The sequence below is a fragment of the Acromyrmex echinatior genome, chromosome 12 (genome assembly GCF_024713525.1).
Source record: "Acromyrmex echinatior isolate Ae372 chromosome 12, ASM2471352v2, whole genome shotgun sequence".
Lineage (NCBI taxonomy): Eukaryota > Metazoa > Arthropoda > Insecta > Hymenoptera > Formicidae > Acromyrmex > Acromyrmex echinatior.
In genome coordinates, this window is record NC_141863.1 from 11,939,435 (window position 1) to 11,961,447 (window position 22,013).

At 31.8% G+C, this 22,013-nt stretch overlaps 2 pseudogenes across 1 annotated transcript; both read right to left on the reverse strand.

The window, feature by feature from the left end:
- Positions 1 to 3,039: 3,039 nt before the first annotated feature.
- On the reverse strand, positions 3,040 to 5,299 carry LOC147907911 (uncharacterized; annotated as a pseudogene). Its single transcript, XR_015546860.1, has 4 exons — positions 5,034 to 5,299; positions 4,843 to 4,880; positions 4,543 to 4,745; positions 3,040 to 4,247 (listed from the first exon to the last, which is right to left on the reverse strand). The product of XR_015546860.1 is annotated as an uncharacterized LOC147907911 (transcript).
- Positions 5,300 to 18,360: 13,061 nt separating this feature from the next.
- LOC147907912 (uncharacterized) lies at positions 18,361 to 20,629 on the reverse strand (annotated as a pseudogene).
- Between the last annotated feature and the right edge of the window lie 1,384 nt (positions 20,630 to 22,013).

Below are 22,013 nucleotides of genomic sequence, written 5' to 3' on the forward strand. Positions count from 1 at the left end.
TCGAGGAACGATTTCCTCCCCCTCCTCCTCTCGAACAATGATTTCCTCTTCTTCCTCCTCTCGAGGAACGCTCCCCCCCTCTCCCCTTTACGAACAACGATTCCCACTCCCTCTCCCTCTTTCAGATCAACTCCCGCCCCTCCCATTTCGGCTAAGTTCAGAGCCGATGAACAGGGATCGGATGTTCCTGTTCTACCCGCCCCCCTCCCACGAAGGGGACTAGTAACCCGTGTATATCCCCGGAAATCCCGCACCTTACATCGTAATGTTTAAACACCTCACCCCGATGTGCTCCTGTAATATGCTCCTCACCGCCCGTATCCTCTAACGTACCCTTTCTCATCCACACACACACACACACACACACACACACACACACACACACACACACACACACACACACACACACACATACGCATTTACAACGTATGTAAAAGACAAGCTAATGTACAAAACCTTTTTATTTTGTTAATAAATGTAACGTAAGATATTCTTCTGTGTTTATTAAAAATCACCCCTCGTATTCACTTCCCTCGAATACTTGAGATCGCACGAGGTCCAGTCCCGAGTCAAAGGGATTAAGTTCCTTGACCGAAAAGATAGGACCGACGTTCGCACTGTCCAGTGGAACAGGTGTCATAGCGTCTCTTTGGACGTTGACCAACATTCCGGGACTTAAAAGGTGCGTACGACTCACAGGTGTTCGCCTCCGTGCGTATACCTATGAGATTGAGTCTGACCGTCCTTCCATATCCTCTCCATTCTCTCTCATTATCTCCTTGACCAAATTATCAAGGGTTTGGACGTAACAATAGAATCAAGGATATCACTCGGAAAAAGGTATTTAGAACTAATAACGTAGAGAATAATAAAGAATCAATTAATCCATGTTAGTTCACCATATCTTATGTACCAATTTTAACAGAAAAATTTAAACAATTCAATAGAAATGATATCAAAGTCTCTTATTATAGTACAAACAAATTGAAAAAATTTATCAAAGTACACAGAGATCCTTTGAACTTTTTCTCGAAGTTTAATGTTGTTTATAAGATAAACTGCAATGATTGTAATGCATCTTACGTTGGACAAACGCGGAGGAAGTTAAAAACTCGGATTTGAGAACATCGAAATCATATACATTGGAACATCGAAATCATATATTCTAAATCGGTAATAATAGACCATCGATCACAATTGGATTATGATTTTGATTGGAATAATATTCAAATCTTGGATGAAGAATCGATTTACAATAAACGCCTTGTCTCAGAGATACTTAACATTAAAAAACAGGGTAACAGTCTTAATCTACGACGGACACAGAAAGTTTTCATAAATCATACATTTCGATAATAAACAATGTTTGACTTTGCATTGCCAAGATTTATCGCAGTACAATTGAATCCGTCGAGAACGTTAAATATTTTTCTTTGCTCTTTAATTTATACACGTTACATACTTATAATTGTACTTATAATTGTAATACTTATAACTTGTGATATTAATTTTTTACTTCTTTTGACATCGAAATTTGATGATTTTTTATAATAAATATGGAAATTTTATAATTAACATGGATTTTTTCAATTGTTTTCTTAATTCGGACTCTGAGATTTTATCAGAGAAATTTTTATCAGAGAGTCGTATTATGCTTGTTTTAAATAAAAAATTTTAGGTTTGATAACTTATAACTTTCTATATTTCTTTATGTTTTCTCTAGACCAACAAGAAATTCTCGATCAACCAATCGCTTGGCGAGCAATTTTCCGTTTTTCTGTTTTAACACTCATCTAATTATGAAACAAAACTGTCGCTTTCTTAATTTTTGAATAATGTTTTTTACTGCGTCGAAAAAAATTTTTGTATATTTGAAGAGGGCCTAAATATAAGGTCAAAACATGTACGTAATTGTATTTTGTAGCGTTTTAACTTTTGTACTTTCTACAGTTTTTGTTTATTATATCTATCTTTAATTATACTTCTGTTAAATGAACAAGAGATTTTTTTAAGTTTTTCTGAATCTTATTAGCCTTTTATATCTCGTTGTAGTATTTTGAACATTAAGAATCCTGTTATTTCAAGTTTTTTATTCTAAAATTAATCTGAAAATAATTCGAAGTGGCTCAGCTATTATTAAATTAAAAACATACGCTGCTTGCATATTTGATAAGAAATCAGAAACATTATTATAACAATGAAAATAAACAACAGTCGAAATGTTCATTAATATGTGGACACAAGTAAACGCATAAAAATATTTGACGCATAAGAGAGCACCCGGAAGGGAAGAATATATCATTGACAAATTAATGTTTTAAGTTAACGCTTTAAGTTGATATTTTAGAGGCTAACTTCTTAATAACAAAACAACTTTATATAAGTTCATATAGAAAGAGCAAAGATAACTGTAAGATGAAAATTAATTTTGTAATTTAATATAAACTGTATTTGAAACTTTAAATGCATTTTTTTCAAAACTACGATTTCAAAATAGTAACCGAAATATTTCAGAAACTGTACCGACTGCATCGATTAATTTGAAATTTACTTCTTTTAGTAAATTTAGTCTTTAATTGAAGGACATTTTTAAATTTGTACTTTTTTTATGGATAAAAAATGTCCGTTTTTTATACAAAATATCAAAACTTGAATTTTGTCACCATTCAATTTTTCGAAAAATCATTAAAGACTAAATTATCTCATATATAAACTTATCTCATATATAAATCTTTTCGAATTTTTTATTTCAGATAATCTGATTCTGAAAAATATTGATTATCGTAAAATGCTTTATACATATATATATATATACACAGGGGCGTGAATATATGGCCTCACTCGTCTTGAGCAAGAAGAGTGGATTAAACTGGGGAGTACAAATTAGTTCGGTTCGTTTTCCAAAAGATGGCTTCCGGCTGTTGTGAATGGTTCATAGTGACAGCTGATTTTGGCGTTTTTAAAGAAGTTAGACATCTGCTAATAATATTCAGTTTATATCGCTTTGAATTTCATACAAAAATACTTGATTCAATCATATTTGATTTTTACTGTGTTTGAAATGTCGAATTTTGTGTTAACCAAGCAGTATTTGCGGGAGGTTCTAAATTCTGTTTTAATTGGAAGAAAAGTGCAGCTGAAGTCCATCGAATGCTTGTCGAAATTTATGGTGACACTCCAACTAATAAATCATGTAGGGAATGATTTCGACGTTTCAAGGATAGAGATTTCAGCGTTGAAAACAAGCCTCGCTCTGGACAGCCAAAAAAATTTAAAGACAAAGAATTAGAGGCGTTACTCGAAGAAGATCAGAGTCAAACGCAAGAGGAGCTTGCAGAATCATTGGGAATAACTCAACAAGCCATTTCTGCACGATTGAGAGCCATGGGAATAATTCAAAAACAAGGAAATTGGGTGCCTTATGAACTGAAACCGAGAGACATTGAAAGGCGATTTTTCACTTGCGAACAGCTGATTCAAACAACAAAGAAAAGGTTTTTTTGCATCGGATTGTGACTGGAGATGAGAAGTGGATATTCTACGACAACCCCAAGAAGAAAAAATAGTACGCTAAACCCGGTCAATCGTTACCATTGACCTCAACATCAACACCAAAGCCGAACATTCATGATTCGAAGATCATGCTCTGTATCTGATGGGACCAAAAGGATGTTGTTTACTATGAGCTGCTGAAACTTGGCGATTCCATTACGGGCGATCGGTATCGGATACAATTGATTCGTTTGAGTCGTGCATTGCAAGAAAAACGGCCGGAATACGAGCAGACATAATAAAATTATTTTTCTTTATGACAACGCTCGGCCTTATGTCGCAAAATCGTAAAAAAATATTTGGAAACGCTCAAATGGGATGTTTTACCGCACCCGCCGTATTTTTCGGACATTGCTCCTTCTGATTACTGGTTGTTCCGAAGGATGCAGCACGATTTGAATATTTCTTATACCAATTGTGAGTTTTATGCTGCAATGTTGTAAACAACTATGTTGTACGTATAGGACAATCATAAGTATTAATTCTTGATGCTATATTTGATAGGTACGTCTCAAATAGGATGTAAATTGTAAAATATCTGGATATTCGCAAGAAAAGAATATCAACTTCGATTTGTATAATAGACATAGCTTCTTGAAACATATCTGTCGTAACAAAGGCAATTGTCATTGTCATGGAAAATACAGTTTTGAAGCATTTGAAAGGTGTAGTTTTCGCCATTGACGTAACATAGCCTGTAAGAAATAAAGGCAATGTGATTTAGTTCAAGTAGTGCAATAAAATAAATACCAATTAGCAATTGATTTAATTAATATCAATTAATAGAAAGCAAAAAATGGAAAAATGTATAAAATATAACTATGCAAAAATAAATTAAAAAGTATTAAAATATAGAAAAACTAATATAAAAATGTTAAAACTTAAGAAATACTTAATACTTAATATTTTATGAATTTAATGTATTTATGTTTTTTTAACGAATTATTTAATATTTTTATCTTTTTAAGATACAATAATTATTTCATATACCTGATTGAAATGAAACCAACATCCAGTTAACTTTGCTCCGGAAAATTTTGAATTAAGCAATTTTACTGCAGCTATTTCAAAATCACTCATTATAAAATTAACGTTCTCCTTAAGTTGTGGTACCATCTGTATAAATTTTATTCCATAAAGCATCATACATAATAGTTGTACGCACATCATATAATAAATAATGTTCCAATGCCCTGGAAAAATTAATTTATATTTAATGTTTTAAAAATCTTAATAAATTAATTTTCAATTAAACAAATATCTTGCTGTATTCATGTATCATATATGTACAGAATAGAGTTGCGCCACATGTGCATACGTGGGAGAACCTTAAAAAAATACAATATACAATAATTATTTTCATAATCCAATTTAAAATTACGTGCTAAAATATTTTGCCCTTATTATTATTGTTTGCTGTAAAATACTATTATAATTTTTTGTTAAAATTTTTTATAAGGAAAAAACAGTTGCATACTTACAGAAAATGTTCCATCGACATAGATTTCAGTAGCGGACAATAAAGCTTCTGGTAAAGAATTACTAGATAAAATTATTGCAGTTTTTCCATTATCTGTAATTAAACTTCTCTTATATACATAATGTTACAGTGTTCCAAAATGTCACGTAATGATGCCAATGTATCAGGTATGGGTGATCTGCTTTTTATATGTTCACGGTGCATGCTGCACCTTTTAGACGGAAAACTCAAATATTGCGCTACATTCGGATTGCCAGAAAAGAAAAATGCATGTCATAAATATAAAAAATTGTAAACAAAATTTTGTTGAAATATACAAACATATAATAAAAACAATGAACTAGGAACATAGCGGGGAGTGGTTCATTCACGGAAGCGATTTACTTAATAGCAAGTTTGGCACACATGCACTGATTCGGTTTTGGTGCTGCTCTGACACAGTGCAAGTGCGTAACCACTTTGGTGCTATACTAAACTGCACTATCAGAAATGTCAGTGTAACATTCTTTAAACTCGTTCAGTTCATTCGGATGATCCGAATATAAATTCAGCACTATACTGGGTCAGTTTTTATTTGTCGAATACAACAATCTGAGCGCACTGATACAGTTCGCTCAATCTGAATGTGCGGCACTAAAAAAGTTCGCATTTAGTGCACACTGCCAAATTCGCTATAAACGTTTTATCGACAATTATCGCTATGGTAGCGACAGCCAATGGCGAGATCCTGGAAAAAAGCGTAGTTCTCATTGGCTCTCGTTAGTTAGCGACAATAGACGATAAAACGTTTTGAGAACCCGACCCAGTTCATCACAGCCCATTACATAAAACGATCTTGAAATAAGAACTATGAATATCGTCTTAAAAGGCTGATCAATGAGATATTACTAAAGATCATCGGCGCTTATAAAAGTTTGCGTAATTGTAAATTTAAGTGATCAAGAACAACAAACTAATAATATGATATTAATTTCATAATTTATTAGTTTCGTAGATATGTATGTATATTCAAAACTTAATAATACTTGATTTTTACTAAAAATTGTGATTTTAACTATCATCTGAGTTTGATTATCAATGGAGATAAGTACAGAGAAAAAATTGTAATTTTTCGTCAATATATAAGATATTATAGTATTAAAAGTATGCGTACTTATTTATACAGTATTTATATAATAAAAAATCACGAATTTAATAATATATTATCAAAATATTTATTTTATAAAAGTAATAAGGCTCAATAAATTAAAATAAATAAAAAGAACAAAGAGCTAAAACAATCAACATAAAATAACAATTTGTATTAAATAGTTAAAAATAAAATAAAACATGTCATGAAATTAAAAAACGTAAAATTTAATTTGACAGTCAGCAAGTGAACAAAAACAAACGTTTCGATCTCTGTTGGATCATCCTCAATGTGATGCAAAGATAACAATAGAAATGTTACGTAGATAAAATATATAAAAATTAAATAAAAAATTTTCGGACGCAGCATTAATTATAAAACTCCAAATTGAAAGAAAATCAAACAAAAGATTATAGTTGACGACAATGTGCTCCTCCGAATTGTGTATGTGAACAAAGACGAATATGTTTCTGTTAGCAAGTACAAAATGTAATAATAAATTAATCACAGGAATAAAAATAAAAATAATAAGAAAAGTACAAATCGAGTCGTAAATAATAAAAAGAAAGGTACAAAACAAGTAATAAGATTAAAATTAAAAGAAAGAGGCAAAAATTATTTTTGATATTATAAGAGTAACATGTACATAAGAGTTATTAATGTCGAGAAAGTATAAAATGCTGTCATTCATTATACATATATATATATGTATTGAGTTTAGTACAGATAAATTTAGAATAAATATCTTATTATGTGTCTCAAAATGATGTGTTATCGATTAGATAATGCGATGGGAATCAAAATTGATCATCTTTCTAGGAAGCTAAGAGATAAAGTAAAGTATATATAAAGACAGGAAAGTTAAAATGGTAAACTAAAAAGAAAGGGGAACATAAGAAAGAGAAAATAAAGTAGAGATTCTGATTGAATAGGATTTTACGATTCCTTATGTCAAATCTATTTCTAAAGGTTTGTTTCCCATCTCTAGTATGTTTCATTGTAAATTAGCTTTTTCTATTCCCAACACATTAAAAAGTTTTATAAAAAGAGGAAAAGGTAAGCTTGATTTCCAATCAGAATGTTGTTTATAAGATCTCCTGTGATGATTACGAGGCGAGTTATGTTGGTCAGACAAAAAGAAAATTGAGTACGAGATTACGCGAACATATCTCTGATATTAGAAAGAATACGGGTTCTCCTACTGTCATAACTGATCATCGAATTAATTTTGATATATATGATCATAATTTGATATATTTGATTATAATTTTAAATGGAATGATTAATTTTATTTGAAACGATGTGAAAATTTTAGACTGCAAATCTTCTTATAATAAGAGATTGGTGTCTGAAATGATTCATATTAAAAGGCAGAAACAGAGTCTTAATAGACAAAATGATACCGAATCTTTACCTGAAACCTACTCACAGATCATTCAATCTCTTTCTCCTTCTTAACTGCTTACTTTTTCTATCCATCTCTTCTCTCTCCACTTTCTCTCCCTTCTACTTTATTTTCTCCTTCTTATGTTCCCCTTCCTTTTTAGTTTACTATTTCTACCTTCCTGTCTTTATATGTACTTTACTTTATCTCTTAGCTTCTTAGAGAGATGATCAATTTTGATTCCCATCGCATTGTCTAATCGATAACACATCATTTTGAGACACATAATAAGGTATTTATTCTAAATTTATTTATATTAAATTCAATATATATATATATATATATATATATATATATATATATATATATATATATAATGAATGACGGCATTTTACACTTTCTCTATCGACATTAATGACTCTTATGTACATATCTTATAATATCAAAAATAATTTTTGCCTCTTTCTTTTAATTTTAATTCTATTATATATATATTATATTTTATTTATTGCGACTTGTTTTGTACCTTTTTTTTATTATTTGCGATTTGTACTTTTCTTATTATTTTTATTTTTATTCCTGTCATTAATTTATTATTACATTTTGTACTTGCTAACAGAGACATGTTCCTTATTCATATACACAATTGTTGGAGGAGCACATTGTTGTCAACTACAATCTTTTGTTTGATTTTCTTTCAATTTGGAGTTTTATAGTTGATGCTGTGTCCAAAAGCGAATTTTTTATTTAATTTTTATATATTGGATCATCTAAAAAGTAGGTTTTTTGTCACTAGATGTGTTGATGGTCAACAGGGATCGAAATGTTTGTTTTTGTTCCCTTGCTGATTGTCAAATTAAATTTTACGTTTTTTAATTTCATGACATATTTTATTTCATTTTTAACTAATTATATTTAATACAAATTGTTATTTTATGTTGATTGTTTTAGGCTCATAGCCCTTTGTTCTTTTTATTTGTCAAAATATTTATGTTAATAATCGCAAATTTTTATTAATTGTCGATAATGTCAGCATTCTTCTGAAACCTCGGATCCTGTTGATAGTCATGAAAATTTGCCTAGAGCCGACGGTCTTTAATATCCGTTGATGAGGTTGTCTACAATAGACAGAAGCATGCAGAAGTGTGATAAGGCTATAAAACACATCAAGAATAAGCTAATTTTTCAGTATAATAGGACATAGAATAAGTCCGTAAACAATAAGTCAGTAAAATATAGGAAATGGATTTCGATTATTCACTTAAGCTGGAAACAATGAAAAGTACAGATAATATGAACAATAACAGATTTCAATCAAACAAAAAACGTCTATTCTAATATAAATATTATAGTTTCTGATAGGTGAAATCTCTTTATTCCCTGTTCCTATTACCTGTGCTTTTCATTTCCAGCTTTATGAACTTATTTTACGCCTTATTTTATTTAAAAAAAACCAGCTTACTCATAATGTGTTTTACAGTCTTACCACTACTATCTATTATAGACAGTCTTTAAGACAGTTTTAGATAACATTTTAAGATATTAATAAAGCTCTGTGATTGGTTTATGAAGTCTTAAGAATGCCATAAACTAATTACAGAGTATTAGTATAAGAACAAACTTTATGAATATTAATCTTTAATTTTAACGAGAGTGATGTCATAAAAAATTTATTATTAAGAATATCATCTCAACTGAAAGATATGTCGATGTAAAAAACAACGACATCTGGACCCTATTCTTGAAAAATATTGCATATGAAAATCTTCAGAAATACTATAGCCAGAGTTGACAACGTTATCCCATAAAAATAATTCGTTACCGTTACCGGTACCGAGTAATTTCTTTTTCCTTAAAAGTAACTCGTTATCGTTACTCGATTTGCGAAAATAATTCATTACCGATATTCAAAATATAACAAGTTACTTTCTCGTTACTTTTTTTACTTGATGTTAACAAAAATATTATAGCGTTTTTCATTGGCAAAATTCAGTGCACATTAAAGCCGTTGTACACTACTCTAATCTGAATGTAAAAATGAAATATCTCAATTGATATAATGTCAAAGGGCATTTTATCTAATTTAAAAATTTTCAATACATTTTATAATAAAGTGTATTGAAGATTTTTTTCGCGGTTTATCGCGTTTCTATATTTTTATTAAACATACACATTTGCGTCAATTTGTGTGTACAGATTTAAACTGCACTGAGTGTGCACTATCCAGACAGCAAAGAATATTTATTATAAATGTTTATTAATATTCATTTTGTGTAAATGTTATATAGATATTTCTTTATTCATATATATATTTTATATAAAACTCTTTTTGAAATATTATTAAAATATAGACTAAGATAAATATTTTATATAATATTTATGAATATAAATATAAATAAATATTTCTATTATAATAAATATTTTTTACTTGGATTATAATGACTCATTAAATATTTTCACAGCATTTACTATAACATGTACAATAAATATTTCATAAATTTAAAATAAATGTTTATGATCTGTGCAATCTAAGATCACAAAAATATTTACAAAATATTTAAAATAAATCTTAAATATTTATAAATATTTTGTAAATATTATAAATATTTTATAAATATTTATAAATATATCTTATAAATATTTATAAATATTTTATAAATATTGTGTGCTGTCTGAGTAGTTCTGTCAATGAAAAATTTTATTATGTGCAGATTTTTGCAATGAATATTCTGAAGAGAAGTCAGAATTCTATCTTGGTAGAGCTCAAAAACTGATATACTCGTATATATAGAGAGATATGTACTGCATCAGTCGTTCAGATTCGTTTTTGCAATCATCTCCATCACTATGGATTCATACGTTCAACATGAGTTGGCTAAGTAAGTATTTCAATTATACTTATTTGTGAAGATTTTTTTTCTCTATATATTGCTTATTCTTTTGTTCTTCTCCATTACAACGCGTCTTCTCATACCATTTTGACAAGACTATTAGCGTTGACATCGACGGTTTACAAATTTTTGAAGATTGGAATCGTTGCGGGGCCAACCCCTCGTATAGAAATTGCGATTGGCGATACCCGATAACCGCATCATCCCGTCGCATGTTACGTGAATGGCGTTCATCGAAAAAACGGATAGACATCCAGTGATTGATGCAGTCATCTACGCCATCGAAAGTAATGATACTGGACCTTCATTGAACTTATTAAATCATTGAACTTAAAATATGTGATGTTGATAATGTGAAGTTATCTTTAAGTGAAAAGTGTTTATACATATATGAAACCGTCGACTATACTTTTTATGCTTGAACTCGAACAATTGTGTCGAATATATATATTTCGATTTGTATCCATATATTAATATTACAAGCAATAAATTTAAATATTTTGTGACTCATTTACGTCAAAACTGTATAAGTAACAATAACAATGCTATAGATATTTTACGTTAGGATTTACAATAAAAATTCATATATTGAATGCGAAATTGGTAATTTAATATGAATCATTTCAGACAGCAATCTCTTATTATAAGAAGATTCGCAGTCTAAAATTTTCACATCGTTCCATTTAAAATTATGATCAAATATATCAAATTATAATCATATATTGGGTCATTTAAAAAATATCCGCGGTTTTTTGTCACTAGATGGTGTTGATGATCATATATTGGGCAACACTAATCCGATTGTGTCAAACGAACGCGCGTTTGAAAGATGACATTTTAGGTTACATTTTTGTAAACAAAGTTTGGTGATTCATCAATCGTATCAAAAATTATATTGGTTTGAAAATGAGTGAAATATCTGAAGAAATACGCTATGTGATGCTTTTTTACTACAAAAAAGGCAAAAACGCAGCACAAACATGCAGACAAATTTGTGAAGTTTACGGCGCGGATGCTGTAAGTGAACGTAGGACGCAGGAGTGGTTTGTTCGATTTCGTTCTGGAAATTTTGATGTCAAAGATCAACCTCGCTCTGGTCGGCCAGTCACTGAAAAAATCGATGAAATTTTGCAACTGGTCAAGCAAGACCGACATGTGAGCTGTCAGGAAATAGCTAATGCACTAAGAATCAACCATATGACAGTTTGGAATCATTTGAAAAAAGGCTGGCTACGCAAAGAAACTCGATGTTTGGGTGCTACATGAATTAAAGCAAAGAAATTTGATTGATCGAATTTCCATCAGCGAAACACTACTAAAACGCAACGAAATCGACCTATTTCTGAAGCAAATCATCATAGGCGATGAAAAATGGGTGAAATACAAGAATATTGTTCGTAAAAGATCATGGAATAAGCGCGGCGAATCACCACAAACGACTTCAAAGCCTGGATTGATGGCAAATAAGGTGATGCTGTGTGTATGATGGGATTGGAAGGGAGGTCGTCCATCATGAGGTGTTACCATATGGCCTAACGATTAATTCAGAGCTCTACTGTTCACAACTGGATAGATTACAGGAAGCAATTAAGGAAAAATGACCAGAATTGATTAACAGAAAAGGTGTTGTCTTCCATCATGACAACGCCAGACCACACACATCTTTGATGACGCGCCAAAAATTGAGGGAGTTTGATTGAGAAGTTTTGATGCATCCACCGTATAGCTCGGACCTTGCACCGTCTGACTACCATTTGTTTCGATCTCTGCAGAACTCTTTTGATGGAAAAACATTGGCTGACAAAAGAGCTGTCGAAAATCACTTGAAAAAGTTTTTCGCCGATAAATCACAAAAGTTCTCCACGGATGGAATTATGAAATTACTCGAAAAATGGCAAAAGGTTATAGATAATAATGGCCAATATATACTTGATTAAAATTGATTTTCAATAAAGAAAAATTTCATTCAAAAATTGAACAAAAAACCGCGGATATTTTTTAAATGATCCAATATATCAAAATTAATTCGATCAGTTATGACAATAGGAGAACCCGTATTCTTTCTAATGTCAGAGATATGTTCGCGTAATCTCGTACTCAATTTTCTTTTTGTCTGATCAACATAACTCGCCTCACAATCATCACAGGAGACCTTATAAACAACATTCTGATTGGATAGGAAATCAAGCTTACCTTTTCCTTTTTTTATAAAACTTTTTAATGTGTTAGGAATAGAAGAGGCTAATTTACAATGAAGCATACTAGAGATGGGAAGGAAACTTTCAGAAATAGATTTGACATAAGGAATCGTAAAATATTTATCTCACGTGAATTATGTGTAATGTATTTATTATGTATATGAAACTTTAATCTACGTTCAATTGTAGAGAAAATAAAGGAAAGAGGATAACAGTTATTTAAAAAAGTATGAATAGCCTCTATCAAATTTATTTATTGGAACCGTGGATGTGATAATAGGATAATTTTGTCAATAAAACTGATGATAATACCTTTTTTATGGCAAAGAGGATGATTTGAATGGAAATTAAGGAACCTTCCGGAAAACGTCTTTTTATGATAAATGTCAAATATAATTCTCTCATTATTTATAACAAGCATTGTATCAAGAAAACTTAATCTGCCACTTGTATCAACCTCCAAAGTAAACTGCAATCTCGTATATAAAGAGTTAAAAATATTTAAAGTGTCATTGATAGTATCGCGGATGGAAGCGCGAGAAGAACATCGTCTACATATCTAAAATAAAATAAAGGGTGTACTGACAATTTTTTAAGTGCTGTTTCTTCTAGAACTCTGTAAGTTCTATTATTAAAGGTAAAAGGTTGAATCTAAAATAAATTTAACAGCATAATAAACTCGTTTTTTGAGATGCTTGTCTTCGCTGAGATGTAAATCCACCTCCTATCGATGTTATTTAATGCTAGCTCAATAGGAATATTAGTAAAAAGGGATATTACATCCAACGGAGTCAAAACATATTTAGAATCAAAAACAGTACCATTTAAATGCTCACCAACTGGAGACTGTTTTTAATGTAATTAGGAGCTTTTGGTATACTATCACTAATTAAATTATGCAAAAAAAGAGAAAAATAATATAATGAACTGTTAACAAATGACACAATCACTCTCAATGGGTTACCATCCTTATGTATTTTACAAACCGTAAGCTTTAGATATAACACTATCAGTTGTAAATAATCTACGATATGTTTGTTCATCAATAAATTGATCACGCTTCCATCTCAACAAAGTGCGTAAATCCTGAGTCAATTTTTTACTTGGATCTTTATTAACGATCGCGTAAGTGTTAGTGTCTGAAAGAATCTCCTCCATTTTTGATACGTAGGCGTCCTTGTCCAGAGCAACAGTAACACTACCCTTATCAATGTTTGTGATAAGTATATTGGGCTGGTTATTAATAAAAATCTTTTTGTTATACGTAACCATTCCAAAACCAGTTTGTCAGTAAAAGTAGGAAAAGGAAAATTATTATGGAATCTATTGAGTATTGGAAAAGAATTATTCCTAACAAAGTTAATGATATTATTAGGACGACCAATTATATTATTTTCAATGTGTTTTATAAATTCAATCAAGATACTGTCTTTATTTTACTTATTGATAGGAAGCCCAAATTTTTCACCGAGTTGTAACAAGTTGTTACAAGAACCTCTAAGGGAATGTCAATGCCACTCAAGTTAATAAACCATTTTTCATAAAATATCCAAAGGAGGCGCCTCATTAAAATTATCGAGATTAATATCAATTCTAATAGTAATAATTTATTTGAACAAAATTTATATATTCATTTATTAAGTTATTAGGTGTACAAATAAGTTTCCGCTGTTTTTAATCAAAAATTAAGCATTTATTGTGAAAGAACGATACATAATGTTTTATTGAAAGTATTGTCCATCGCTAGCCACTACTTTTTCCCATCTTTCTGGTAGCATACGGATACGTTGGAAGAACGTTTCATCTTTTGAGGCTATCCAATTATCGATCCAATTTTTGATATCTTCATATGATGTGAAGTGCTGCTCAGACAGACCATGCGCCATCGATCTAAATAGATGATAATCGGAAGGGGCAATGTCTGGTGAATACGGCAGGTGGGGTAGAACTTCCCAATTGAGTGTTTCCAGTGTAGGTTTTGGTGACCGGCGTCGCAACATGTGGTCGAGCATTATCATGCAGGAGAATAATTTTGTCATGCCTAGAGTAGTAGTGGGCGCGTTTTTCCTTGAGTGCTCGGCTCAATCTCATCAATTGTGTTCGGAAGAGAGCCCCAGTTTCGTTCGGTTTGAGCAACTCATAATACACAACACCAAGCTGATCCCGCCAAATACACAACATTTTTTTTCCATGAATATTCGGCTTGGGTGTCAATGTTGAAGCATAGCCAGGTGATCCCCATGATTTCCTCTTCTTTGGGTTATCGTAGTGGATCTATTTTTCATCATCAGTGACTATACGATGTAAAAAACTCTTTCGTTTATGCCTGACAAGCAACATTTCACATATGGAAAATCGGCGTTCAACGCTAGACTTCAGTTCATATGGAACCCAATTCCCTTGCTTTTGAATCATTCCTAATGATTTTAAACGATGTGAAATTGTTTGTTGAATAGCTCCTAATATAAGCGCAAGTTCTTTTTGCGTTTGGCACGAATCTTCATTCAATAATGCTTCCAATTCTGCGTCTTCGTACACTTTCGGCTTTCCGCTACGTTCTTTGTCTTCGACGTCAAATTCACCGTTCTTAAATTTTTGAAACCATTCATGACAACTTCTCTCACTTAAGGCAGCCTCACCATATGCTTCTACAAGCAATTGATAAGCCTTAGCTGCAGATTTATACAAATTAAAGAAATAAATCAAAAGTTCCCGCAAATGACGCTTATTTGGTTCAAAACTCGGCATTTTCGCACAAAAAAAATATATGATGCTGATACAAAATCGCTAATATTTCAAGATTATGTTGTTGACAGATGTCCAACCTTACGATATAATGTTTTACATCAAACAATTTTAACCATAGCTTGCTAGTGGCGCAGTCTTTTGTCAAACGGCGGAAACTTATTTGTACACCTAATATTTTTCATGATTTTCTTTTAGCTCAATGGCAGACGATCAAAAAGGTTTAGAACTAGCGACCCTATGGATCGAATTAGATATATTAAGACATAATAGCTCGGTTCTCAGAGTCACAGTCGCCTGTGACAGGACTAGCGGCGATACAGCCGCTCGCGTCGGACCAACGGTGCAGGCTGTATCGATTCACAAGAAAAACGTAAGTTAAAAATTATATTAGGTGTATGACTTTGCTCATTCGGTTTTCGTATAGATGGCATTAGCGGTAATTGGTGATCGAAATAAATAGATCATAGACGTCACACAATAAACTTAGGAATCTGTCAACATAATCCAAAAAGAAACATTAGTCGATTTGTGTCTGCATCATAAAGTTATTCTCGATTGAAAATGTCAGTTTACGAGCCAAATTCTTGTCATTTGCAGGAGGTTTTAATTTTCTACTTCAATATGAAGAAATCTGCGGCTGAGGCTCATCGAATGCTTTCAAATATTTATGGTGAAGCCGCTATTAGTGAAAGAACGTGTCATAAGTGATTTCAACACTTCAAGAACGGTGATTTTCACATCGAAGACCAGCATAGCGGTGGAAGAGAGAAGGTTTTCGAAGATGCAGAATTGAAGGCATTACTTGATCAAGACTCTTGTCAAAATCAAAAAGAATTGGTAAGATCATTAGGAGTGACTCAATCAGCCATTTCAAAACGTCTCAAAGCCATGGGAATGATTCAGAAGCAAAGAAATTGGGTGCCGTACGAGTTGAAGCCGAGAGATGTTGAACGACGTTTGTTTGCTTGTGAACAGTTGCTTGAAAGGCAAAGACGAAAGGGCTTTCTGCATCGCATTGTGACTGGGGACGAAAAATGGGTTCATTACGATAATCCCAAGCGCAGAAAATCATGGGGAGTTTCCGGCCATTCTTCCACGTCGATGGCCAAACCGAATATTCACGGCTCCAAGGTCATGCTCTGTATTTGGTGGGATCAGTTCGGCGTAGTGTATTATGAGCTGTTAAAACCGACTGAAACAATCACAGGCGATCGGTATCGAACGCAATTGATGCATTTGAGCCGAGCATTGAAAGACAAACGGCCGCAATACAACGAGAGACACGATAAAGTGATTTTGCAGCATGACAATGCTTGACCCCCATATTGCGAAAGTGATCAAGGCATACTTGGAAACGTTGAAATGGGATCCTACCCCACCTGCCGTATTCTCCAGACGTTGCTCCCTCTGACTATCACTTGTTTCGATCATGGCCTGGCTGACCAACACTTCCGGTCTTAATTCTTTCGACGCGGGATTCGTACGCTGCTCGAAAGATGGAAGAAAGTAGGTTGTCCAGCGATGGACAATACTTTGAATCATAAATGTATAACCAGTTTTTTACGATAAAGCCTCGAATTTCGGAAAAAAACGGCGGAAGCAAAGTTATACACCTAATACTAATATAAAGTTCAATAATAATTGGGAGTACAAATTAGTTCGGTCTGTTTTCCAAAAGATGGCTCCGGCTGTTGTGAATGGTTCATAGTGACAGCTGATTTTGGCGTTTTCAGAGAGGTTAGACATCTGCTAATAAAGAGATATAATTCAGTTTATATCTCTTTGAGTTTCATACAAATACCTTGATTTTTACTGTGTTTGAAATGTCGAATTTTGTGTTAACCAAGCAGCATTTGTGGAGGTTCTAATTTTCTACTTTAATTGAAAGAAAAGTGCAGCTGAAGTCCATCGAATGTTTGTCAAAGTTTATGGTGACACTGCTCCAACTGATAAATCATGTAGGGAATGGTTTCGACGTTTCAAGGATGGAGATTTCAGCGTTAAAGGCAAGCCTCGCTCTGGACAGCCAAAAAAAATTCGAAGACGAAGAATTAGAGGTATTACTCGAAGAAGATCAGAGTCAAACGCAAGAGGAGCTTGCAGAATCATTAGGAGTAACTCACAAGCCGTTTCTGCACTATTGAGAGGGAATAATTCAAAAGCAAGGAAATTGGGTGTCTTATAAACTAAAACCGAGAGACATTAAAAAGCGATTTTTCATTTGCGAAGCTGATTCAAAGACAACAAAGAAAAGATTTTTTGCATCGGATTGTGACTGGAGATGAGAAGTGGGTATTCTATGATAAGCCCAAGAAGAAAAAATACTACGCTAAGCCCGGCCAATCGTTGCCATCGACCTCAACATCAACCAAAGCCAAACATTCATGGTTCGAAGAACCATGCTCTATATCTGGTGGGACCAAAAGGATGTTGTTTATATACTATGAGCTGCTGAAACCTGACGATTCCATTATGGGCGATCGATATCGGATACAATTGATTCGTTTGAGCCGTGCATTGCGAGAAAAACGGTCGGAATACGAGCAAAAACATGATAAAGTTATTTTTCTTCATGACAACGCTCGGCCTCATGTCACAAAAGTCATAAAAAAATATTTGGAAACGTTCAAATAGGATGTTTTACCGCACCCGTCGTATTCTCCGGACATTGCTCCTTCTGATTACTGGTTGTTGTGAAGGATGCAGCACGATTTGGCAAGTCACCGGTTCACTTCTCCAAAATTAGATCGCCTCCAAAGAGTCATTTTTTCGAGATGGAATTCGAAAATTGCCTGAGAGATGGGGAAAAAGTAGTAGCCAGCGATGGACAATACTTTAATTAATCTGTTCATTCATCTTGTTTTGAAATAAATGCATTTTTGAACACAAAAAAATGAACCGAACTAATTTGTACTCCTAATATATATATATATATATATATATATATATATATATACATATATATATGTATATATTAGGTGTACAAATAAGTTTCCGCCGTTTGACGGCGCCACTAGCAAGCTATGGTTAAAATTGTCTGATGTAAAACATTATATCGTAAGATTGGACATCTGTCAACAACATAATCTTGAAATACTAGCGATTTTGTATCAGCATCATATTTTTTTTTTGTGCGAAAATGTCGAGTTTTGAGCCGAATAAGCGTCATTTGCGGGAACTTTTGATTTACTTCTTTAATTTGAAGAAATCTGCAGCTGAGGCTCATCGATTACTTGTAGATGCATATGGTGAGGCTGCCTTAAGTGAGAGAAGTTGTCGCGAATGGTTTCAAAAATTTAAGAACGGTGAATTTGACGTCGAAGACAAAGAACGTAGCGGAAGGTCGAAAGTGTACGAAGACGCGGAATTGGAAGCATTATTGAATGAAGATTCGTGCCAAATGCAAAAAGTAATAGCTAGCGATGGACAATACTTTCAATAAACATTATGTATCGTTTTTTCACAATAAATGCTTAATTTTTTATTAAAAAATCAACATCGGAAACTTATTTGTACACCTAATATTTAAAAAATATTGTGTTAAGTCGGTTTAAGTGCAATGTAAACCAAAGAGTATTAATAATAATATGCCGATAAAAAATTTAATTTAATGTTTATAATTTTTGTAATGTTCTAAAATAAAATACAAAAATATTTTAATTATTCAATATTCTATTTTCTTTGTTTTCTTCACAAAAGCAGTGCAACATTAATGTAACGAACATTAGTCAGCATATCAATGGTAAAGTTTTCATCATATGGAATTTTCAGAATATACATGGATTTATCAAAAGATGAATAAAGAACAAAAATGATAGCTCCGAATATTCAATATAAGTAAATCCAATTGAATTTGCTCATAGTATGAATTTTTCTTTTTAAGAGTATAATCTTTTTTCAAAAAAGAGCAAAAGTTTAAGCAATCATTAATTGTTTTCATTTTTCCTTCATAAAGACACTTAATTTCTAATAATAATTCTGGATCATTTACTCCAAAAATTATTCCATCTAGCGAATATCCAACCCAAGGGCACTTAGGATGAACGACAAAACCACATGGTTTCACTTTTCGACCTGTAACGTTTTCATATTCTTCTCTCGCAAATTTTTGCATTAATCCATGTTTTACATACTTATTTTTAACTTCTTTTGGCCAAAAATAGGATTTCGATTTTTGCTCTCAGTTTTGGCTTTACATTTTTGGAATAAGTAAAAATATTGTAAATTCTTGAACCGGATATTCTCAATTTCCTTGCTTCATTCTATGCTATATGAGATTTTATTGTATCGTAACATAATTTGGCAGCATCGAATACTTGTAAAATATTTAATATCGAAGAACAACATGAACTTAGTTGAACTGGAGGTAAATTTGATATTATATCGATTGAATTATTATCGAACAAGTTGTGATCTATAATGGCTTGTATTTCTATTGGAATTTTGACATCTCTTGTCTTTTCGTCGCAAGGCTTTATTGATGTACCACGTCCTCGTTTATGTAACGATATTGCACCATTTGGCCTACATTTGGCATTTAGACTACAGAATCTATCAAATAAATTAGGTACATTTATTTTGATATTATTGACTTTGAAAGACAACAAAATGACGTGATTTTAGCAGGACCATTCATCCCGTATGATATTTTTTGTGAATTCCAAACGTATTTTAAATCGGTGCAAGACAATTCTTCCAATTTCAAAATGTCATTTCAAAAAAAAATTTATTTTTTAAGATAATTTTTTCAAACTTTTAATATAATATTTAATTAATTTGGTTTTATTACATAAATAATTTAATATACCTTTCCAAAAAGAGTAAAACAGTTACAATATGCTTATAATTGTCTGATAACCTCGCTTTACATGAGCACATCATTTCTTGAATCATTGGTTTTTTTACGATGTTTATAATTCCTTCTACGGTATGCTGAAATGATTTACGTGCGCTCGTTTGCAATATAAGACCCGAAATATGTTTGGTCGAGTCATTATTCGTTGTTTTTGAGCAGCTAACAATAATTACTTGGCCAGATTTTAAAACTTCCTCATCTTCGTTTATATTCCGACTCATATTTCCTTTTACAAATTCATATCAATATTTGAGATAATCGTAGAAACATATTGAAAAAATAAAAATCATAATCAATTGATATCGTGAAACTAAAAATTTAACCCTCTTTACAGACCACGTGATTTAATTAACACTAGCGCCACTATCGGTTGTGAGCATCGCGAATACGTATAAAGTCCTTTCTGTTCTGTATCCGGAACAAAATGTTTCATATATAATTATATGTATGTACAATAACTACATAAAATTATATAAAATTATATGTATATAAAATTTGTCCATATATACATTTTTTTCTAGATATTATGTATAAATGTAAATAAAATATAAGAATTATAATATATAATTTCATCGTAAGTATATGTATAACATATGAAGGTGAAGTATTATATGTATATTACGAGCTATTTTGTGTTAAATATGAATCAGAAAAAAATACTAATCCGGAATTCATTTCTATGACTTGATGTCTAATGTATTGACAGTTCAAAGTATCACGGAAAGCCTGATTAACGATCATTGCTCGATCATTGGACGATGTAAAAATAAAATAGATACATTTGCAGCCTAAATTATTATTAAGTTATGATGAAATTATATATTATAATCCTTATATTTTATTAACGTTTATATATACTCAGGAAAAATGTATATATAGACATATTTTATATATAATTATATATATTGGGTCATCTAAAAAGTATCCGCGGTACTTTGTCACTAGATATATGGCCATCAACACACATCTAGTGACAAAAAACCGCGGATACCTTTTAGATGACCCAATAATTATATATAATATGTATATAAAACAAATGAACATGATTGGTTGTTACTTATAAATCAAACCAATCACATTTAATCACTCGGCAAGCAGGCTAACAGCTTTATTCGGCTTAAGAACACGCCCATTAATTTCTTTCGAAGAATTATATACAGCCAATTGTCGAACAGAGTAGTGCACAGAAATTAGACAAAAAAATTTGTCTATTTTTCATCATGATTTCTTAAATAAATATGGCACTTTTAATTTTTAATTAAATATTACCTTTTAATTAAATATTACCTTTTATTTCGTATGCGGCAGAAACTACGCGTGATTCAAAATTCCAGTCGACCAAGTTGCAAACGTGCACGCATGCTATTCCTCCTTTTGAGTCTGAATTTTTTCCTGTTTTGTTAATTAACGCGGGATATACAATAGTTAAGTCATAGGGTCTTAAATTGTAGAAAATTAATCAATCACAATCCAATATGAGGAGAATAATCGATAATTGTCAGTCTTCTACGACTTAAGACCCTATGACTGTTATGATTTTTATTCTAGACTCCCTATAATTATACTATCCAGCCAGAAATGATAATGGAATTGACGTCGATTTAACGTCAAAATCATTAAATTGATATCAAGTCGATGTCGGAAATATAATCTTCATTGATTTATTTGTATAAATAATTTAATCACGATAGATTATTCTTATTTTCTGAGATAAGCGAGGATATTACAAGTTGTTTCGTATTTTATACTCTGTATGTACTTACTTCCATTCTTCAA